The sequence below is a fragment of the Chlorocebus sabaeus genome, chromosome 20 (genome assembly GCF_047675955.1).
Source record: "Chlorocebus sabaeus isolate Y175 chromosome 20, mChlSab1.0.hap1, whole genome shotgun sequence".
In the NCBI taxonomy this organism is placed as follows: Eukaryota; Metazoa; Chordata; class Mammalia; order Primates; family Cercopithecidae; genus Chlorocebus; species Chlorocebus sabaeus.
In genome coordinates, this window is record NC_132923.1 from 9,516,800 (window position 1) to 9,538,906 (window position 22,107).

The 22,107-nt window shown below is 42.4% G+C and overlaps 1 protein-coding gene across 2 annotated transcripts in view; it reads left to right on the forward strand.

The window, feature by feature from the left end:
- GATAD2B (GATA zinc finger domain containing 2B) overlaps positions 1–22,107 on the forward strand; it is a 119,580-nt gene that overhangs the window by 72,622 nt on the left and 24,851 nt on the right. The window lies entirely within an intron of this gene.

The window sequence follows — 22,107 nt, forward strand, 5'->3', positions numbered from 1 at the left end:
AGATGAGGTTTTGCCATGTCTCTCAGGTTGGTCTTGAACTTCTGGACTGAAGCCATCCACCTGCCTCAGCATAGCCAAAGTGCTGAGATTACAGGCATGAGCCTGTAATCAAGAATATAGTCTTTTATCAGCACATATTTTATCTAGTAAATATTGTGGGCCAGGCACTGAATAAAATAGAAACCTGTCCTAAGGAGTGCTTACATTTTATTGAATGGGAAATAGATGAACAAATAGAATATGTCAGATGATAATAATTACTGTGAAGGAGAGTAACATGTCTGGTGCCTGGGCTGAAATGACTCAAAAAGCAGAGGAGTGCCAACTCGGTGTCTATTGTGGTCTCTCCCTAAGGCTTGGCTTTTTTCACAGTGTGGCAACCTGGGGGTAGTGAAACTTCTTAGTAGCTCAGGGCTCCAGATTTGAGTATTTCAGTAAATAAGAGAGAAGCTGCATTGTTTTTTACAGCTCAGTAGCAGAAATCGCACAGCAACTGGTTGAAACAGACCCCATCCCCCAACTCCCAGCCAGATTCAAGAGAAGAAGACATAGACTCTGCCTCTTGATGTGAGGAGTCAGGCTTTTTTTGTTTTTGAAATGGAGTCTTGCTCTGTTGTCCAGGCTGGAGTGCAGTGGTGCGATCTCAACTCACTGCAGCCTCTGCCTCCCGGGTTCAAGCTATTCTCCTGCCTCAGCCTCCTGAGTAGTTGGGATCACAGGCGGCCACCACCATGCTGCCTAATTTTTATATTTTTAGTAGAGATAGGGTTTCATTATGTTGGCCAGGCTGATCTTGAACTCCTGACCTCAGGTGATCCACCCACGTCAGCCTCCCAAAGTGCTGGGATTACAGGCATGAGCCCCCGTGCCTGGGCCTGATTTGAGGAGTTTTGAAGAATTTTAGGGGGACAGTGTTTTTAAACTGCGACAGATGCCATTTAAGCATTTTGAGCGAAGGAGTATTATAATCTTAAATTTTAGAAAGATCACTGTGATTTCTCTATCGGATATAGACTGAAAGCAGAATAACAGTAGAAACAGAGTTAAAAAGAATTACTGGTAAAACCCATCTCTACTAAAAGTGCAAAAATTGACTGGGCATGGTGGTGCACGCCTGTAATCCCAGCTACTTGGGAGGCTGAGGCAGGAGAATCGCTTGAAACCGGAAGGTGGAGGTTGCAGTGAGCCAAGATCGTGCCACTGCACTGCAGCCTGGGTGATGTCTCAAACAAAGGAAAAAAAAAATCAAATTTAAAATACATTTGGAAGGTGATGCTGATAGCGTTTACAGATAGAATGCATGTGGGTATGAGAAAGAGGAACTAAGAATGACTCCAAGTGTTTAGTTTGAATGGTGGTGTCATTTGCTAAGATGTGTAACAATAGGGGAAGAAACAGTTTTGGACATAAGATTATAAAATGCTTGTTAGATATCTGCTATCTTTTGAATGTTTGTCCCTCCAAAATTCATGTTGAAATTTAATTGACATTGTAATAATATTAAGAAGTGAGACCTTTAAGAGGTGATTAAGTTGTTAGGGCTTTACCCTCATGGGTGGGATTAATGTTATAGAAGGGCACCTTCTCTTTGCCCATCTGCTGTGTTATTAGACAGCAAGAAGGTCTTCACCACATGCCAGCACCTTGATGTTAGGCTTCCCAACTTCTGGAACTGTATGCCAATAAATAGCCAATAAACTTCTGGTCTTTATAAAATACCGAAAGCTGGGTACAGTGACATACACCCATAGCCCCAGCTACCTGGGTTGCTAAGGTAGGAGGATCATTTGAGCTCAAGGAATTTGGCAACATGAAGAGACTCCATCTCTAAACAAAACAGAACACACACACCCACACACCCCTATGTAAATTACCCAGTCTGTGGGGGGTTTTTTGTTTGTTTTTTGTTTTGTTTTGAGATGAGTCTTGCTGTTGCCCAGGCGAGAGTGCAGTGGCGCAATCTTGGTTCACTGCAACCTCTGCCTCCCGGGTTCAAGCAATTCTGTGCCTCAGCCTTCTGAGTAGCTGGGATTACAGGCACCCACCACCACACCCGGCTAGTTTTTTTGTATTTTTAGTAGGGACAGGGTTTCACCATCTTGCCAGGCTGGTCTTGAACTCCTGACGTCATGATCCCCCTGCCTCAGCCTTCCAAAGTACTCAGATTACAAACATTAGCCACCACACAAAATGGACTAAGACAACATCCAAATGGAGATGTTAGTTAGGTAATTGACTATATAAAGAGAGTTTTGGGGGAGAATGACAGCTAGGAATATCAATTTGAGAATTAGTATATAAATGCTATTTAAAGCCATAGGAACACTCCATTTTTACAGTTAGAAGATAGAAAGATGAATAAAAACTAATGAAGAAGACTAAGAATAAAGGATCATGAGTGTAGAATAATACCCAGAGATGTGAAGTCCCGAAAGCCAAGTGAAGAAAGCAGTTCAAGAAGGAAGGAAGATTGAATTGATAAAATGCTGCTGAAAGTTCAAATAAGATAAGGATTGATAAATACATAATTATTGGACTTGGCAACATGAAGGTAATTAGTGACCTGGAAAAAATAATCTCTTTAAATTGAGGGAATAAAACCTGAACTGAAGTGGTTTTAAGCCAGAAGAAAGAGACAACAAGTATAGGTAACTCTTGAGGAATTTTGCTGTAGAAGGGTTCAGGGACATGGGGCAGTGACTGGAATACGACAGGAAGTCATGGGAAGAATTTTCTGAGGTGTAAGAAATACTGTACCAAGTTGGTATGGTGATGGGGTGATTCTCAACACTGGCTAAATAATAGAACTGACTGGGGAATTTGTTAAAGGATAGCTGCATGAGTTCAATGGCAGACTGATTAAATCAGAATCTTTGGGAATTGGACCGTGGTATCAGTATGTTTGTTTTACAGTTATTTAGATGATTCTAATATGCATCCAAAGTTGATCTGCTTTGAAATAGATCAGTAAAATTAACTCGTTATATAAACAGTATATCCAACACAGTTGAAAATTAGGAACAATAGAAATTACACAGAATGTAGCATAGGAATATTAAAAACGGAAAATACGAAAAAAGAGATGAGACATGGAGACTAGAGTGAGATGGTCCAAGATATATCTCATGGGAGTTCTAAGGTAGGGTAGAGAAAATGGAGAGTAGCAACATTCAAAGAGATAATAGCAGAAAATTTCACATAATTTCTGAGTATGAATCTTCAAGGAAAAAAAATAGTGAATCCTGAAAGAATAACACTAAAGACAAAGATCTTACGAAAGCAGCCAAATAGATTACTGCAAAGGAATGAAAATTAGACTCAGGCCAGGCTCTGTGATTCATGCCTGTAATCTCAGTGCTTTGGGAGGCCTAAAGAGGAAGATCACTTGAGTTCAGGAGTGAGACTGCAGTAAGCTATGATTTTACCAGTGCGCTTCAGGCCGGGTGACAGAGGGAGACTCCATCTCAAAAAGATGTGGTCTTTCTTAGTTATCCACAGAAGTGTATCTAGTTACTCAGCTGTAAGCATTCTGAGGTCAGGGACTAAATACAACAATTAAGTACAATGTTGCAAAAACACTGACATTAAAAATAGAAGTTCCAGGCCAGGCACAATGGGTCACACCTGTAATCCCATCTGTGATCCCAGCACTTTGGGAGGCTGAGGCAGGCAGATCACTTGAGGCCAGGAGTTCGAGACCAGTCTGGCCAACATGGCGAAACCCTGTCTCCACTAAAAATACAAAAGCCAGGCGTGGTGGTGCACGTCTGTAGGCTCAGTTACTTGGGAGGCTGAGGCACAAGAATCACTTGAAACCAGGAAGCAGAGGTTGCAGTGAGCCAGGAGATTGTGACATTGCACTCCAGCCTGGGTGACAGAGCAATACTCTGTCAAAATAAAATAAAATAGCTTTGACGGTATGTAACACACTAATGATGACTAATTCATTGGAACTAAAAACAAGATAGGACTGAAATAAAAAATAAAAATTTAATAGAAGGCATAAAAGAGCAAGAAGGGCCAGGTGCAGTGGCTCACGCCTGTAATCCCAGCACTTTGGGAGGCCGAGGCAGGTGAATCACAAGGTCAGGAGTTTGAGACCAGCCTGGCCAACATGGTGAAACCCCGTCTCTGCTAAAAATACAAAAATTAGCCAGGAGTGGTGGCGGATTCCTGTAATCCCAGCTACTCGGGAGGTTGAGGCAGAGAATTGCTTGAACCCAGGAGGCGGAGGTTGCAGTGAGCCGAGATCACGCCACTGCATTCCAGCCTGGGCGACAGAGTGAGACTCCATCTCAAAAAAAAAAAAGCAAAGAACAAGAAGGGGCTGGACATGGTGGCTCATGCTTGTAATCCTAGCACTTTGGGAGGTTGAGATGGGTGGATCACTTGAGGCCAGTTCAAGCCCAGTGTGGCCAATATGGTGAAACCCCATCTCTACAAAAAATACAAAATTAGCTGGGCATTGGTGGCACACACCTGTAATCCCAGCTACTTTAGAGGCTGAGGCAGAAGAATCACTTGAACCTGGGAGACAGAGGTTGCATTGAGCCAGGTTCACACCACTGCACCCTAGCCTGGATGACAGAATGAGACTGTCTCAAAACAAACATAGCAATAAGGAAGCACAGAACAAGCAAGGTAAATAGAACAGAAGATGGTAGAAATAAAACTAAATATATTAGTGATCATTATAAGTGTAAATGTACTAGTCAGTTTTTTAGAAACAATTCAATGGAAAAACAAAGGTAAATACTGTCAAAAACATAAAGGTGTAGAAATTGAAATTAACAGTGAAAAAAATGTTATAGATAAATATTAACCAGAAAGTTAATGTCACCATACTAATATAAGACAAACTTTAAGGCAAAAATAATTATTATGGGAATGGTTTTTGGGGAGTTTTTTTGTTTGCCTTTTTAAATAGAGATAGGGTGTTGCTCTGTCATCCAGTGGAGTACAGTGGTATAATCATGGTAAACTGCTGTCTCAAATACCTGAGCTTAAACAGTCCTTCCACCTCAGCCTCCTGAGTAGCTGAAACTGTGGACGCATGCCACCATGCCTGGTTAGTTTTTTTTTTTTTTTGAGATGGAGTCTTGCTCTGTCACCCAGGCTTGAGTGCAGTGGTGCAATTGTTCACTGCAGCCTCAGCCTCCCGGGCTCAAGGAATCCTCCCACCTCACACCTCCCCCCTCCGCCGCCCCCGCCAAAGTAGCTGGAACTATAGGCGCGCACTACCATACCTGGCTAATTTTTTATATTTTGTAAACATGGGGTTTTGTCGTATTTTCCAGGCTGGTCTTGAACTCCTGAGCTCATGGGATCCACCTGTCTCAGCCTCCCAAAGTGCTGGGATTACAGGTGTGAGCCACTGCCACGCCCAGCCTAATGTTTTAAATTATTTTTAGAAGACAGGCTATCAGTATTTTGCATAGGCTGGAACTTTTTTTTTTTTTTTTAATTTAAGCTGATACAGGGTCTGGCTCTGTCATCCAGGCAGGAGTTCAGTGGCTTGATCAGGCTCACTGCAGCCTCAGCCTCCTGTGCTTAAGCAATCCTCATTGAATTGTCTTGGCACCCTTGTTGAAAAATCAATTGACCATAAATATTAGGGTGTATTTCTGAGTTTTTTTCCATTGATCACATATCTGTCTTTATGCCAGTACCACACTATTGTTAAATCCACTGTAGTTTTCATCTCAGACACTAGTCTTCATCTCTAGAAATTTGACTTGAATCTTTTTGTACATCATCCATTTCTCTGCGTAACTTTTTGAACATAGGGAATGCAGTTACAGTATTAATCTGTTTTAAAGTCATTTTAATTCTAACAGAATAGTTCTGGGTAAATAGATTTCTTCTGATTGATTATTCTTCTCATTATGGGTCATGTTTTCTTGCATCTTTGCAAACCTGTTCATCTTTAATCAAATTCCAGATATTGTGAATTTTATGTTTTTGGGTGCTGGATTATTTTTATTCCTATAAATCTTGAGGGTTGATTTGCAATTCAGTTATTGTATTTGTCAACTGTGTGGGTCTTTGCTTTTTTTTTTTTTTTTAATAGTATATAATTTGTTAGGGCAGTACTTAAACTAAGGAGTACTTAGTTTAGGGCTAAAAGTTCCCTAGTACTAAGGTAGGACTTTCCTGCACACTCTACCCGATACCCCATAAATTTAGTTTTTCTAATCTAGCTATTAAGAATAGGCACTATTCCTGGCCCCGTGTGAGTGCTGGGTAGTGCTTGCTCCATTCCTTTCATATGTTTTTTTCCCCCAGTCTTGGATAGTTTCCTCAGTTACATGTGCTGATCAGCACTCTGATCTCCTCAGTATTTGAGGGGATCATTTTACAGATCTCTGGGCTTCTGAGACTTTATCTGCAGCTTTCTCTGCTGTGATACTCTGTCCTTTGAAATCTGGCTGCCATTATCTCATTATATTCTCAGCTCCATCTCTTCAACTCAGGAGTCTCTCAGGCTTTGCCTCAATCTCCCTCCCCTCCTGCATCATGTCCTGGAAACTCCCTTAGGGCAATAAGCCAGGCCAGTTGTAGAGCTCACTTCATTGCTTCTTGTCACTCTGGGGTCACTGTCCATTGTTGCCTGATGTCCATTGTTTTCAAAACCCTTGTTTTTATGGTTTTTTTCTTTTTTCTTTTTTCTTTTCTTTCTTTTTTTCTTTTTTTTTTTGGTGGTGGTGGTTCTTTTAGGTGAGAGGGTAAATCTCTGGTCTCTTGAATCATCTTGACCAGAAGTGGAAATTGCAACATTGGTTTTTAACATCAACAAATTGATCCCTAAATGCTGAGGTGGAGAATGGATAACTAATTGTATATTCCTGCTGTGGGATTCTACACAGCAATTAAAGCAAATGAAGTAGAGCTTTATCCAGTTACTTGGACAGATTTTAAATATAAAAAAATGAAGGCTGGGCATGGTGTCTCACACCTGTAATCCTGGTGCTTTGGGAAGCCAAGGCAGGAGGATCGTGTGAGGCCGGGAGTTCAAGACTAACCTGGGCAACATAACAAAACCCCATCTTGACAAACAATTTTTTAAAAATTAGCCAGGTGTGGTGGTGTGCACCTGTAGTCCTAGCTGCTTGGGAGGCTGAGGTGGGAGGATTGCCTGAGCCCAGGAGGTCAAGGTTACAGTGAGATATGATCACACCACTACATTCCAGCCTGGGCAACAGAGTGAGATACTATCTCTTAAAAAAAAAAAAAAAAAAAAAAAAAGCCAGCTGCAGTGGCAAAAATTAGCCTGGCATGGCAGCATGAGCCTGTAATCCTGGCTACTCGGGAGGCTGAGGCGGGAGGATCACTTGAACCCAGGAAGCGGAGGTTGCAGTGAGCCAACATGGTCCATTGCACTCCAGCCTGGGTGACGGCGAGACTCTGTCTCAAAAGTAAATAAATAAGGCTGGGCGAGGTGGCTCACGCCTGTAATCCCAGCAGTTTGGGAGGCCGAGGCGGGCGGATCACCTGAAGTCAGGAGTTTAAGACCACCCTGACCAACATGGTGAAACCCTGTCTCTACTAAAAATACAAAAAAATTAGCCAGGAGTGGTGGCGGGCACCTGTAATCCCAGCTACTCCAGAGATCGAGGCAGGAGAATTGCTTGAACCCGGAAGGAGGAGGCTGCAGTGAGCTGAGATCGTGCCATTGCACTACAGCCTGGGCAACGAGTGAAATTCCATCACATACATATATACATACATACCTACAAACAAAATATGTTAAAAAGCAAAAACAATATTGGAAAGAAAAATGAAGGATAGCACAGAAGTGATAATTTCTAAAAATATACAAAATATTCTATATATTATTAATGGCTACATGTATATGCAATAAACTTATTAAAGTATTTATGAGAATGGAAACAACATCTGAAGGAGGAGGGAGGGGAAGAAAGGGTTGAGAGTGAAGTTACACAGTGCTTCAGTTTTATCTAATGTTTTGTCTCACTAAAAATAGGAGACCACATAGATGTCTCATGACTAGTATCTAAAATACATAAAGAACGCTCAAACTCAACTGTAAAAAGGAACAGCAAAGAGCTCGGTTAGGAAATGAGCAAAAGACATGAACAGAAGTTTCATAGAAGAGAATTACAGAAGGCAAATAAACATGTAAAAAGAACATCAGTAGCCATTAGGGAAATGAAAATTGAAACCACAATGAAATACTACCACACACCTATCCAGATGGCTTAAGTAAGAAATAAAGACACCAGCCAGGTTCAGTGGCCCACACTTCAAGTCACTTCTCCTCTAGTGGCTGAGGTAGGAGGATGGAATGAGGCCAGGAATTTGAGACTGCAGATTGCTAAGATGGTGCCTCTGCACAGCCACTGCGCTCCAGCCTGGGTAACATAGTGAGACCCCATCTATTAAATAACAGTAATAAAAATGACACCACCAAATGCTGGTGAGGGTGTGAAAAACCTGGATTTCTCGTACATCGCATCTGGGAATATATGATGGAGGAAAACAGGTTGGCAGTTTCTTATAAAACCAAACATTCACTTACCATATGACTCAGCAGTTGTACACTTGGGCATTTATCCCAGATAAATGAAAACTTTTCTACAAAAACATTGCCATGAATGTTCATAGCAGCTTTATTCCTAATAACCAAAAGCTGAAAACAACTCAGATGTCCTTCAGTGAGTAAATAAACCATGGTACATCCATACCATGGAATACTACTCAGCAATAAAAAGGAATAAACTGTTGGTACTTGCAGCCACTTGGATAAATCTCAAGGAAATTATCCTAAGTGAAAAAGGCCAATCCTAAAAGTTACATACTGTATGATTCCAACTTTATAATGATTTGAAAAGCTAACATTTTCGAAATGGAGAACAGATGAGTGACTTCTAGGAGTTAGGAATGAATGTAGCAGGAGATGGGAGGGGAGAGGTAGATGTTATTATAAAACGGTAACACGAGGGATACTTGAGGTGATGGAATGGTGCTGTTTCTTAACTGTAATAATGGATACACAAACCTAAAAATGTGACAAAATTGTGTAGAACCAACTACATACAAATGAATACTAATAAAATGGGACATCTGAAGGTCTGCTTATTGTATCAATGCTGAGATCCTGGTGGTGATATGGTACTATAGTTTTGCAAGATGTTACCATTGGGGGAAACTAGATAAAGGGTATGTGAGATCTTTATCTCCATCTTTGCAATATTTTATAATAAGAATATGCCATCTCTTCAGTGTGTACAATAAAATTCTCTGTGACCATTTGAGACATCTCGTGACTATTTGAGTCACAAGAAGAGGAATCAGAAAAAATAGTGGAAACATAAGAAATGAAAAGTTTTTGCTTATTAATATTTACTTCAAAGTTTTTAGATTTTAAAAAGATAAATTAGAATTTATGAAAGTATTTTTTTTTAAGAATATATTTTTGGCCGGGCACAGTGGCTCACGCCTGTAGTCCCAGCACTTTGGGAGGCCAAGGTGGGCGGATCACCTGAGGTTGGGAGTTCGTCTGAGACCAGCCTCACCAACGTGGAGAAACTGCATCTCTACTAAAAATACAAAATTAGTTGAGCGTGATGGTGCATGCCTGTAATCCTAGCTACTCGGGAGGCTGAGGCAGGAGAATTACTTGAACCCGGGAGGCGGAGGTTGCGGTGAACCGAGATCGCGCCATTGCACTCCAGCCTGGGCAACAAGAGCAAAACTCCGCCCAAAAAAATAATAATAATTAATATTTTCGGCAGGGCGCAGTGGCTCATGCCTGTAACCCCAGCACTTTGGGAGGCCGAGGCAGGTGGATCACCTGAGGTCAGGAGTTTGAGACCAGCCTGACCAACATGGTGAAACCCCGTCTCTACTAAAAATACAAAAAATTAGCCGGGCATGATGACGGTTGCCTGTAATCACAGCCACTCGGGAGGCTGAGGCAGGAGAATCGCTTTAACTCGGGAGGCGGAGGTAGCAGTGAGCCAAGATCATGCCATTGCATTCCAGCCTGGGCAACAAGTGAGACTCCGTCTCAAAAAAAAAAAGAAAATGTTTTCATTTCTACTTAAGAATTTTAAACCAAAAGAGCTTTTTGTTTGTTTGAGACAGATTCTCACTTTGTCACCAGGTCTAGAGTGCAGTGGCATGATCTCAGCTCACTGCAACCTCCGCCTTCCAGGTTCAGGGGATTCTCCTGCCTCAGCCTCCCAAGCAGCTGGGATTATAGGCACCCGTCATCATGCCTGGCTAATTTTTTGTATTTTTAGTAGAGACACGGTCTCAACATGTTGATCAGGCTGGTCTCATACTCCTAACCTCAAGTGATCTGCCTGCTTTGGCCTCCCAAAATGCTGGGATTACAGGTGTGAGCCACTGCACCCAGCCTTCAAAACAGTATTTTTTTTTTTTTTTTTTTTTTTGAGAGGGAGTCTCGCTCTCTCGCCCAAGCTGGAGTGCAGTGGCGCAATCTCGGCTCACTGCAAGCTCCGCCTCCTGGGTTCACGCCATTCTCCTGCCTCAGCCTCCCGAGTAGCTGGGACTACAGGCGCCCGCCACCGCGCCTGGCTCATTTTTTGTATTTTTAGTAGAGTCGGGGTTTCACCGTGGTCTCGATCTGCTGACCTTGTGATCCGCCCGCCTCGGCCTCCGAAAGTGCTGGGATTACAGGCGTGAGCCACAGCGCCCGGCCAAAACTGTTTTTTAAACTTACTTTTTATGTGTTAAACACTATTGTTTTATAAGGATTGTTGTCTCTTGTTCATTATAAATACTGATAACTTTTCATAGGTAACATAACCATCTTAAGATCTTTTAGACTATTGCTACTTTAAACTTTTAAGTAACATTATATAACTATAGGCTCCACTTTCGTCATTTTTGAGAATTAGAGGTTTTCCAACCTAGCTAACAATTTAGGTTTTTCTGTTCTCTGATGTGATTAAATGGAAGAACAAAGGACAAATATAAAGAGCCTTGTACATTGCCTTATACAGAGCAGGTACTCCAGTATGTTAATTTATTTTGTTCAAATAACCTCTTCATTCCCCTGTCCTCCGTCTGCCTCTCAGGATCCTCTTAAGTCTTTGCTGCAAATCCAGGTTTTGGTTTGATATTGTCAGAAACTTCACAAGCATGAATGTAGAGTGATTTCATTTGGCATTCTTGTTTCTTATAGGAGTCCAACAGCAAGTTTAAAGTTGGACATTTTTCTTTTTCTGCTGCAGTTGTTTGACACAACTGCTCTCTTCCTTAAACTTTTTTTTTTTTTTTTTTTTGAGACAGGGTCTCGTTCTGTCACCCAGGCTGGAGTGAGGTGGCCTAATCTCAGTTCATTGCAACCTCTGCCTCCCAGGTTCAAGTGATGCTCATGCCTCAGCCCCCCGAGTAGCTGGGATTACAGGCATACACTACCACACCTGGCGATTTTTGTATTTTTAGTAGGGACAGGCTTTTGCCATGCTGGCCAGGCTGGTCTCAAACTCCCAGCCTCAAGTGATCTGCCATCCTCGGCCTCCCAGAGTGCTAGGATTACAGGCGTGAGCCGCTGTGCCCAGCCTCTGCCTTCTTATATACTGCTTTTCATCCTCACATTTCAGTAAAGAGAAAATTCACCGAAAGGCAAAAGCCAAAGCCAGGGAATAATCCTTTTCTCTGACTGCAAATCTCAGTCACCAACTCCTATCAATTCTGTGTTCTTCCTCTGAATGTAAAAGAGAAAATATGCACATGGTGGCACGCATCTGTAGTTCCAGCTACTCAGGAGGCTGAGGCATGAGAGTTGCTTGAACCCAGGGGCCCAGGCTTCAGTGAGCCATGATTGCACCACTGTACTCCAGCCTGGATGACAGAGTGAGACAAAAAAAAGAGGCAGGGCACGTCTCTTTGCAGTGAGCTGAGATTGCACCATTGCACTCCAGCCTGGGCAACAGAGCAAAAACTCCATCTCAAAACAAAAAAAAGGCAGAGAAAATGAGTTCATGTAAACATCCAAGTATGTATTTTTGTTATATGCACATCCTTCTGTTGGAATGAAATTCTGCAAAACAGTAACTTAGTCTTTTTCTAAAAATCTTTACTCCTAATGCCTGACTTTGACATGTAGTATATGATCAATATTTGTGGGGTGGATGGTTGGATAGATGGGCAGATACTTGCTTCTTAAGAAGTACTTATTACACAGTACTTGCTTCTTAGGAAGTCTGCCTCTGAGAAGGGTGTTGTACTGTGTAATAGATTGTGGAAGTGAGCTAGACCTGTGTTGTAATTCCAGATTTACTCTCTAAAGCTTTGCAGTTGGGATACACCTCTTCACACCTGTGAAGTAGAAACAATACTACCTACTTAGTGACTTGTTGAAAAGATTTAACTAAGTTTCTTCTCCAACTGGAATGGAGAAAAAAAAAATTCAAGAAAGAATACATGATAAAGTGTCCAATAGCATGTTTGGCTTTAAGTGGGTGGTTAAAAAATAGTAGCTGTTACTATTAGGATCACAGAAGAAACAAAAAAAAGATTGGTTAGGCATTAAAAGGCAACATACAACCTTCATTTTACAAAATTTTCTTTTTTTTGCAGAGGAATATTTATGTGATAAATTTTCAGTGAATATTATTTTTACAAATTTATAATGGAGGCGTAATTTAACTGTAGAATTTATTTTTAGTATATTTACAAAGTTGTGCAACCATCACAACAGTCCATTTTAGAAGAACATTTACAGTCACCCTAAAAAGATCATGTGTGCCCTTTCGTAATAGTTATGTTGGATTTTGTTCTTGCGATTTTATTGTGGTAAAATATATGTAATGTAAAATTTACTATCTTAAACATTTGTAAGTATATAATTCAGTGGATTTAAGTATATTCACATTGTTTTGCAGCCATCACCACTATCTACTTGCAGAACTTTTTCTTCATCCGGAGACTCTGTTCCCATTAAACAATCCCCATCACTCCCCACCCCTACCTTAGCTGGAAACCTCTATTCTACTGTTTTTTTGTTTGTTTTGTTTTGGGTTTTTTGTTTGTTTGTTTTTGTTGTTGTTACTGTTTTTGAGATAAGGGCATCTTACTCTGTTGCCTAGGCTGGTCTTCAACTCCTGAGGCTCAAGCATTCCTCCCACCCCAGCCTCCCAAGTAGCTAGAATTATAGGCACTTGCCACCATGCTCAGTTCTCTGTTATACTTTCTATCTCTACGTACCTCATATATGTGGAACCATACAATATTTATCCTTTTGTGTCTGGTTTATTTTACTCAGCCTAATGTTTTCAAAGCTCGTCCATTTTACATTAGATTTTGAGGCAGGCATGGTTGTGAGTGCATAAAGTTGAGGTTTATAGATTAGTGAAGACAAGTAGCCGTGGACAGATTGGTCAGAATTCTCAAGCTACCTATTAGGAACGACTTACCTCAGACATTCGTATATCTGGGTTTTGGTTTCTCGCAGCCTCTGATGGGTCAGTTTCTTTCTTGAATCATTAGTGTATAGTAAGGGGAAATTTTTTGATTTACTTTCAGCTGTTTGTATAATGACAGTTCAAGGAGCCAAGGTAATGATGGCATCCCAAACTCTAGGTCTAGGTTATTGAATTTTGTTGTTTTGTCATATACTATCAATGCTCATGAATATATCTCAAAACTTAGAATACTGTAGTATATCAACTTAAATGTATATATCTTGCTGTGTGTACTTAAGAGACGGGGTCTTGCTTTGTCACCCAGGCTGGAGTAGAGTGGTGCATCATAGCTCACTGCAGCCTCAAACTCCTGGGCTCAAATGATCTTCCCACCTCAGTCACTATGCCCAGCTAATTTTTTTTTTCTTTTTTTTCTTTTTTTTCTTTTTTTAAAAATTTTTTTAGGCCGGGTGCAGTGGCTCATGCGTGTAATCCTAGCACTTTGGGAGGCCAAGGTGGGTGGCTCACTTGAGTTCAAGACCAGCCTGACCAACATGGTGAAACCTCGTCTCTACTAAAAATGCAAAAATTAGCCTAGTGTGGTGGTGAACACCTGTAATCTCAGCTACTTGGAAGGCTGAGGCATGAGAATCACTTGAACCTGGGAGGCAGAGGTTACAGTGAGCCGAGATTGTGCCACTGCACTCCAGCCTGGGTGACAGACTGAGACCTTCTCAAAATATCATAATAACAAATTTTTTTTTTTTAGAGTCTCCCAGGCTGGTCTCAAACTCTCAGCCTCCAGTGATCCTCTTGCCTTAGCCTCTTGAGTCATTGGGATTACATATACAAGCCACTGCCTTACTGTGTACTTTTCTAAAGTACAGACATACCTCAGAAATTTTGTATGTTCCATTCCAGACCACCACAATAAAGCAAATACTGCAATAAAGCAAGTCACACGAATTTTTTGGTTTCCCAGTGTATATAAAAGTGATGTTTAGGCCAGACGTGGTGGCTCACGCCTGTAATCTCAACATTCTGGGAGGCTGAGGCGGGAGGATTGCTTGAAGTCAGGAGTCTTAGACCAGCTTGGTCAACATGGTGAAACCTCTTCTCTACTAAAAATAAAAAAATTAACTGGGCATGGTGGTATGCGCCTGTAATTCCAGCTACTCAGGAGGCTGAGGCAGTAGAATCGCTTGAATTCAGGAGGTGGAGGTTGTAGTGAACCGACATCATGCCACTGCATTCCAGCCTGGGCAACAGAGCAAGACTCTGTCTCAAAAATAATAATAATAATAATAATAATAATAATAATAATAAACATAAGTTATGTTTAGGCTGGGCGTGGTGGCTCACGCCTGTAATCCCAGCACTTTGGAGGCCGAGGCGGGTGGATCATGAGGTCAAGAGATCGAGACCATCCTGGCCAACATGGTGAAACCCCGTCTCTACTAAAAATACAAAAATTAACTGGGCACGGTGGCACGCACCTGTAGTCCCAGCTACTCGGGGCTGAGGCAGGAGAATCATTTGAACCCGGGAGGCAGAGGTTGCAGTGAGCCAAGATCGCACCACTTCACTCCAGCCTGGGTGACAGAGTGAGACTCTGTCTCAGAAAAAAAAAAAAAGTTATGTTTACACTATGCTGTAGTCTATTAAGTGCAATAGGATTATGTCTAAAAAAACAATGTATACATCTTAAATAAAAAAGCCGTCTTGCTAAAAAGTGCTAACAATCATCTGAGCCTTCAGTAAGTCATTATCTTTTAGCTGGTAGAGTGTCTTGCCTTCATGTGGATGACTGCTCACCCGTTAGTGTGGTGGTTGCTGAAGGTTGGGGTAACCTGGCAATTTTTTATTTTTTATTTTTTTTGAGATTATAGGCGTGAGCCACCGTGCCTGCCTAACCTGGCAGTTTCTTAAAATAAGATGAAGTTTGCCACATGGATTGGCTCTCCTTTCGTGGAAGATTTTCATGTAGCATGTGGTACTCTTTGATACCATTTTATCCACAGTAGAACTACTTTCAACATTGGCGTCATTTCTCTCAAACCCTGCTGCTGCTTTGTCAGCTTAAGTTTATGGAATATTCTAAATCTTCTGGTGTCATTTCAACAGTGTTCACAGCATCTTACCAGGAGTAGATTCCATCTCAAGAAACCACTTTCTTTGCTCATCCATAAGAAGCAATTCCTTATCCATTCAAATTTTTTTTTGTTTGTTTGTTGGTTTTTGCTTTTTAAAGAGTCTCAGTTGTGGTCCGTCACCCAAGCTCGAGTGCAGTGGCATGATCGTAGCTCATTGTAACCTCAAACTCCTGGGCTCATGCAATCCTCTCACCCCACCCTCCTGAGTGAGGTGCATGCCACTGTGCCCAGCTAATTTTTTTTTTTATTTTTTGTAGAGATGGGGTCTCACTTTGTTGTCCAGGTTGGTCTCAAACTCCTGAGCTCAAGTGATCCTCCTGTCTCAGCCTCCCGAAGTGCTGGGATTACAGGCATGAGCCACTGTGCCTTGCCCAGGCTCCCTTCTAATTGTAGTTTTCTTGCTGTTTCTACCACTTTTGCAGTCATTTCTTCCATTGAAACCTTGAACCTATCAGAGGTCATCTGTGAAAGTTATAATCAACTTCTTTCAAATTCCTGTTAATGTTGATAGTTTTAGGCCAGGCGTGGTGGCTCATGCCTGTAATCCCAGCAATTTGGGAAGCCGAGGCAGGTGAATCACCTGAGGTCGGGAGTTCGAGACCAGCCTGACCAACATGGAGAAACCCTGTTTCTGCTGAAAATACAAAATTATCTGGGCCTGGGGTGGCACATGCCTGTAATCCCAGCTACTCAGGAGACTGAGGCAGGAGAATTGCTTGAACCTGGGAGGTGGAGGTTGCGGTGAGCCAAGATCGCACCATTGCACTCCAGCCTGGGCAACAAGAACAAAGCTCTGTCTCAAAAAAAAAAAAAAAAGAAAGAAAGAAAAATGTTGATAGTTTTGCTTCCTCCTGCAATGGTAAATAATTTCCAGGAAGTTTTTAAAATTTTTATTTGTATAGAGACAGGGTCTTGCTGTATTGCCCAGGCCAGTCTCAAACTCCTGGGCTCAAGTGATCTTCCCACCTGGTCCTTGAAAGCACTGGAATTACATGTGTGAGCCACCATGCCTGGCCTAAAATATATTAATATTTCTTTTTCTTTCTTTCTTTCTTTCTTTTTTTTTTTTTTGAGACTGAGTTTTGCTCTTGTTGCCCAGGCTGGAGTGCAGTGGCATGATCTTGGCTCACTGCCACCTCCCCCTCCCAGGTTCAAGCAATTCTCCTGCCTCACCCTCCCAAGTAGCTGGGATTACAGGCATGTGCTGCCACGCCTAACTTTGTATTTTTAGTAGAGACGAGTTTTCACCATGTTGGTCAGACTGGTCTCGAACTCCTGACCTTAGGTAATCCTCCTGCCTCAGCCTCCCAAAGTGCTGGGGTTACAGGCATGAGCCACCATGCCCAGCAATATTTCTTACATGGGAAGACTTGAAAGTCAGAATTACTCCTTGATTCATGGTCTATAGAATGGATGTGTTAGCCACATGAAAACAACATTAATCTCCTTGTTCATCTCCATCAGAGCTCTTGGTGACTGGGTGCATTGTCAATGAGCAGTAATATTTTGAAAGGGATCTTTTTTCTGAGCAGTAGATTTCAGCCATGAGCTTAAAATATTCAGTAAACCATACTGTAAACAGATGTACTGTCATCCAGACGTCATTGTTCCATTGAGAGAGGCAGAATAGATTTAGCCTAATTCTTACCTTTTTTCTAAGAGATGGAGTCTTGCTGTGTTGTCCAGGCTGGAGTGCAGTGGCTGTTCACAGGTGCAGTCATAGTGTTCTACAGCCTCAAAATCCTGAGCTCAGGCAACCTTGCTGCCTCAGCCTACCACATAGCTGAGACTACTGGTGTGCACTACTATGCCCAGTTTATTTAACATAATTCTTAAGTGCCCTAGAATTGTTGGAATAGTAAATGATCACTGACTTCAATTTAAAGTCACCAGCCATATTAGCCTCTAACAAGAGAGTCAGCCTATCTTTTGAAGCTTTGGAGCCTGGTATTGACATCTCTCTATGAAAGTCTTCCAGTAGAAGGCTATTTTGTCTACATTGAAAATGTACTATTCACATGGACTTATAGATGAAAACAGTAGATACTGAGTACTCCAAAAAGGGGAGGAATAGAGTGGGGGGATAAAGGTTGAAAAACTACCCATTGGGTACTATGTTAGCTATTTGGGTGATGGGTTCAGTAAAAGCCCAAACCCCAGCATTATGCAATATATCCATTTAATAAACCTACACATGTATCCCTTAAATCTAAAATAAAAATTAGAAAATTTTAAAAAGGGAAAATAATGTACTGTTATTGTGTCACCCTTTGTGGGTTATCTCACCTAGATCTTATGGATAACTTGCGTTAGCTTCTACATTAGGACTTGGCTACTGCTGTACCTTGTACTTTTGTGTTATGGCATGACTTCTTAAACCTCATGAACCAGCCTCTGCTAGTTTCCAACTTTTCCTCTGCAGCTTCCTCACCTCTCCCAGCCTTCACAGAATTGAAGAGAGTTAGGGCCTGATTCTGAATTAGGCTTTGGCTTAAAGGAATGTTGTGGCTGGTTTGATCTTGCCAGTACACTAAAACTTTCTCCGTATTGCCAGTAAGGCCTTTGCACTTTGCCATTATTTGTGTGTTCACTGGAGTAGCACTTTTAATAATTCCTTCAGGAACTTTTTCTTTGCATTCACAACTTGGCTAACCTTTTTTTTTTTTTTTGAGACGGAATCTCGCCCTGTCGCCTAGCCTGGAGTGCAATGGCGCCATCTTGGCTCACTGCAACCTCCGCCTCCGGGGTTCAAGTGATTGTCCTGCATGATCCTCCTGAGTAGCTGGGATTACAGGCGCATGCCACCACGCTTGGCTAATTTTTTGTGTCTTTAGTAGAGACAGCGTTTCACCATGTTGGCCAGGCTGGTCTCGAACTCCTGACCTCATGATCTGCCCACCTCGGCCTTCCAGACTGCTGGGATTACAGGCGTGAGCCACCACACCCGGCCACAATTGGCTGTTACATGCAAGAGGGCTAGGTTTTAGCCCATCTTGGTTTTCAACAAGCCTTCCTCGCTGAGCTTAATCATTTCTAGCTTTTGCTTTAAAGTGAGAAACGTGTGACTCTTCCTTTCAGTTGAACACTTAGAGACCCTTGTAGGGTTAATAATTGGTCTAACTTCAGTATTGTTGTGTCTCATAGTAAAGAAGCTGGAGAAAGAGAGAGATGGGAGAACAGCCAGTCTGTGGAACAGTCAGAGCACACACAACATTTATTAAGTTTGCCATCTTCTGAGTACAGTTCATGGTGCCACAAAACAATTAAAATAGTAATATTAAAGATACTGATCATTACCAAAATGTGACACAGAGACAGAGTGAGAACATGCTGTTAGAAAAATGATACCATTAGGGTTGCTCAATACAGGGTTACCGCAAACATTCGTTTTTTGTTGTTGTTGTTTGTTGTTGTTTGAGACCGAGTCTTGCTTTTGTCGCCTAGGTTGGAGTGCAGTGGCGCGATCTTGGCTCACTGAAATCTCTGCCTCCTGGGTTCAAGCGATCCTCCTGCCTCAGCCTCCCAAATAGCTGGGATTACAGGCGTGTGCCACAATACCCGACTAATTTTTGTATTTTTAGTAGAGACAGGGTTTCACCATGTTGGCCAGGCTGGTCTCGAACTCCTAACCTCAAGTGATCCGCCTGCCTTGGCTTCCCAAAGCGCTGGGATTACAGGTGTGAACCACTGTGCCTGGCCTTGTCTTCTTTTAACACAGTATCTGCAAAGCACAATAAAGTGAAATGCAATAAAATGAGGCATGGCTATACTTATTGCATCTAGGTGTATAATCAGTTGAGTGGCAGACTTTTCCTACCCTCCCCAACTTACCATAGTATGCCCAGTTACTACTCTCAGTTATACAGTGCTGATTGGAGTACTAAAGACATTAACTATAGAGTTAGGGGGGTGTTCTGTAGCACTCCACTTTCTAGTCCCTCCATCTGAAGATTTTTTTTTTTTTTTTTTTTTGAGACGGAGTCTCGCTCTGTCGCCCAAGCTGGAGTGCAGTGGCCGGATCTCAGCTCACTGCAGGCTCCACCTCCCGGGTTTACGCCATTCTCTTGCCTCAGCCTCCCGATTAGCTGGGACTACAGGCGTCCGCCACCTTGCCCAGCTAGTTTTTTGTATTTTTTAGTAGAGACGGGGTTTCACTGTGTTAGCCAGGGTGGTCTCAATCTCCTGACCTCGTGATCTGCCCGTCTCGGCCTCCCAAAGTGCTGGGATTACAGGCATGAGCCACCGCGCCCGGCCTCCATCTGAAGATATTTTTCAGAGGTAAATTGGGAGGTGAAGTGTGATAAAAATGTTCTAAAGTTGATTATCATGATAGTTGCACAGCTTTGAATATGCTAAACATGGAATTGTATACTTTACATAGGTAAATTGCATGATATGTGAATTATATCTCAGTAAAGCTCTTCTTTTTTTTTTTTTTTTTAATTTTACTTTAAGTTCTGGGATACACGCACAGAAACTGAAGGTTTATTACATAGGTATACATGTGCCATGGTAGTTTGTAGCAGCTGTCAACCTGTCATCTAGGTTTTAAGCCCCACATGCATTAGGTATTTGTCCTAATGCTCTCCCTCCTTTTGCCTCCCACCTCCCAACAGACCCAGGTGTGTGATGTTCCCCTCCCTGTGTCCATGTGTTCTCATTGTTCAACTCCCACTTGCGAGTGAAAACATGCAGTGTTTGGTTTTCTCTTCCTTTGTTACTTTGCTGAGATTGATGGCTTCCAGCTTCATCCACTTCCCTGCAAAGGACATGAACTCATTCTTTTTTATGGCTGCTAAAGCTGTTCTTTAAAAAGAGAAGGAATTAAAAAACATTACCCCAAAATTCAGAAGTTTGGGTTCTGACTTTTCTCTTGTCTCTAAAAGGTGTGTTTCTGCCTATAATCCCCAGCACTTTGAGAGACTGAGGCAGGAGGATCATTTGAGCCCAGGAGTTCCCCACCAGCCTGGGCAACATAGTGAGACTTTGTCCTACAAAAAACTGAAAAGTTAGCCCGATGTGGTGGCATGCATCTCTAGCTACTTAGGAGGCTGAGGCGTGGAGGATTGTTTGAGCCCTAGAGTTTGAAGCTGCAATAGGCTATGATTGTGCCACTTGCACCCTAGCCTGGGTGATAGAGTGAGACCCTATCTCTCAAAAATAAAAATAAAAACAGGCCGGGCATGGTGGCTAATGCCTGTAATCCCAGCACTTTAGGAGGCCGAGGCGGGCAGATCGCAAGGTCAAGAGATCGCAACGATCCTGGCCAACATGGTGAAACCCCGTCTCTACTAAAATACAAAAATTAGCTGGACGTGGTGGCACACACCCATAGTCCCAGCTACTTGGGAGGCTGAGGCGGGAGAATCACTTGAACCTGGGAGATGGAGGTTGCAGTGAGCTGAGATCTCACCACTCCACTCCAGCCTGGTGACAGAACAAGATTCCATCTCAAATAAATAAATAAATAATAAAAGGTGTGTGTTTCATTTTTTGGTTTTGTTTTGTTTTTGTTTTGAGACAGAGTTTCACTCTGTCACACCCAGGCTGGAATGCAGTGGTGAAATCTTTGCACACTGCAACCTCCACCTTGCAGGTTCAAGTGATTCTCATGCCTCAGCCTCTCAGGTAGCTGGGACTACATGAAAGCACCGCCATGCCTAATTTTGGTATTTTTAGTAGAGACAGGGTTTCACCATGCTGGCCAGACTGGTCTCGAATTCCTGACCTCAAGTGATCTACCTACCTCAGCCTCCCAAAGTGCTGGGATTACAAGCGTGAGCCACTGCAACCAGCCCCTGTTTCTTTTTTTTTTAATTTTATTCCTCCCTCCCTCCCTTCCTTCCTTCTTTCCTCCCTTCTTTCCTTCCCTCCCTCCCTCCCTCCCTCTGTTGCCCAGGCTGGAGTGCAGTGGCGAGATCTCAGCTCACTGCAACCTCCACCTCCTGGGTTCAATCAATTCTCTGCCTCAGCTTCCCAAGTAGCAGGGATTACAGGCGCCCGCCACCCCGCCTGGCTAAGTTTTTGTATTTTTAGTAGAAATGGGGTTTCACCATCTTGGCCAGGCTGGTCTTGAACTCCTGACCTGGTGATCCACCCGCCTCAGCCCAATGCTGGGATTATAGGTGTGAGCTGCTGTGCCTAGCCCTGGAATAGAAGAAAATTTTAAGCACTCCATTTTTACAAATGAAATTGAAACTTGGGAAGGTAAAGTAACTTACTAAATATTTGACCTGGTTAACATAAGTAGCAATTTTAACCTGTGTTTCTTTGACTTAAAAGATTTTCTTACTATTTTATCTTTACCGTTTCCTACCAGGACAACAACCCTGGATTTGAAAGTGTTGGAGACTATCTAAATCTGAATTTGCATTTGAATTTTTTGTTGTTTGTTTCTTAAGACAGAGCCTCGCCGGGCGCGGTGGCTCAAGCCTGTAATCCCAGCACTTTGGGAGGCCGAGACGGGCGGATCACGAGGTCAGGAGATCGAGACCATCCTGGCTAACATGGTGAAACCCCGTCTCTACTAAAAATACAAAAAAAAATAAGCCGGGCGA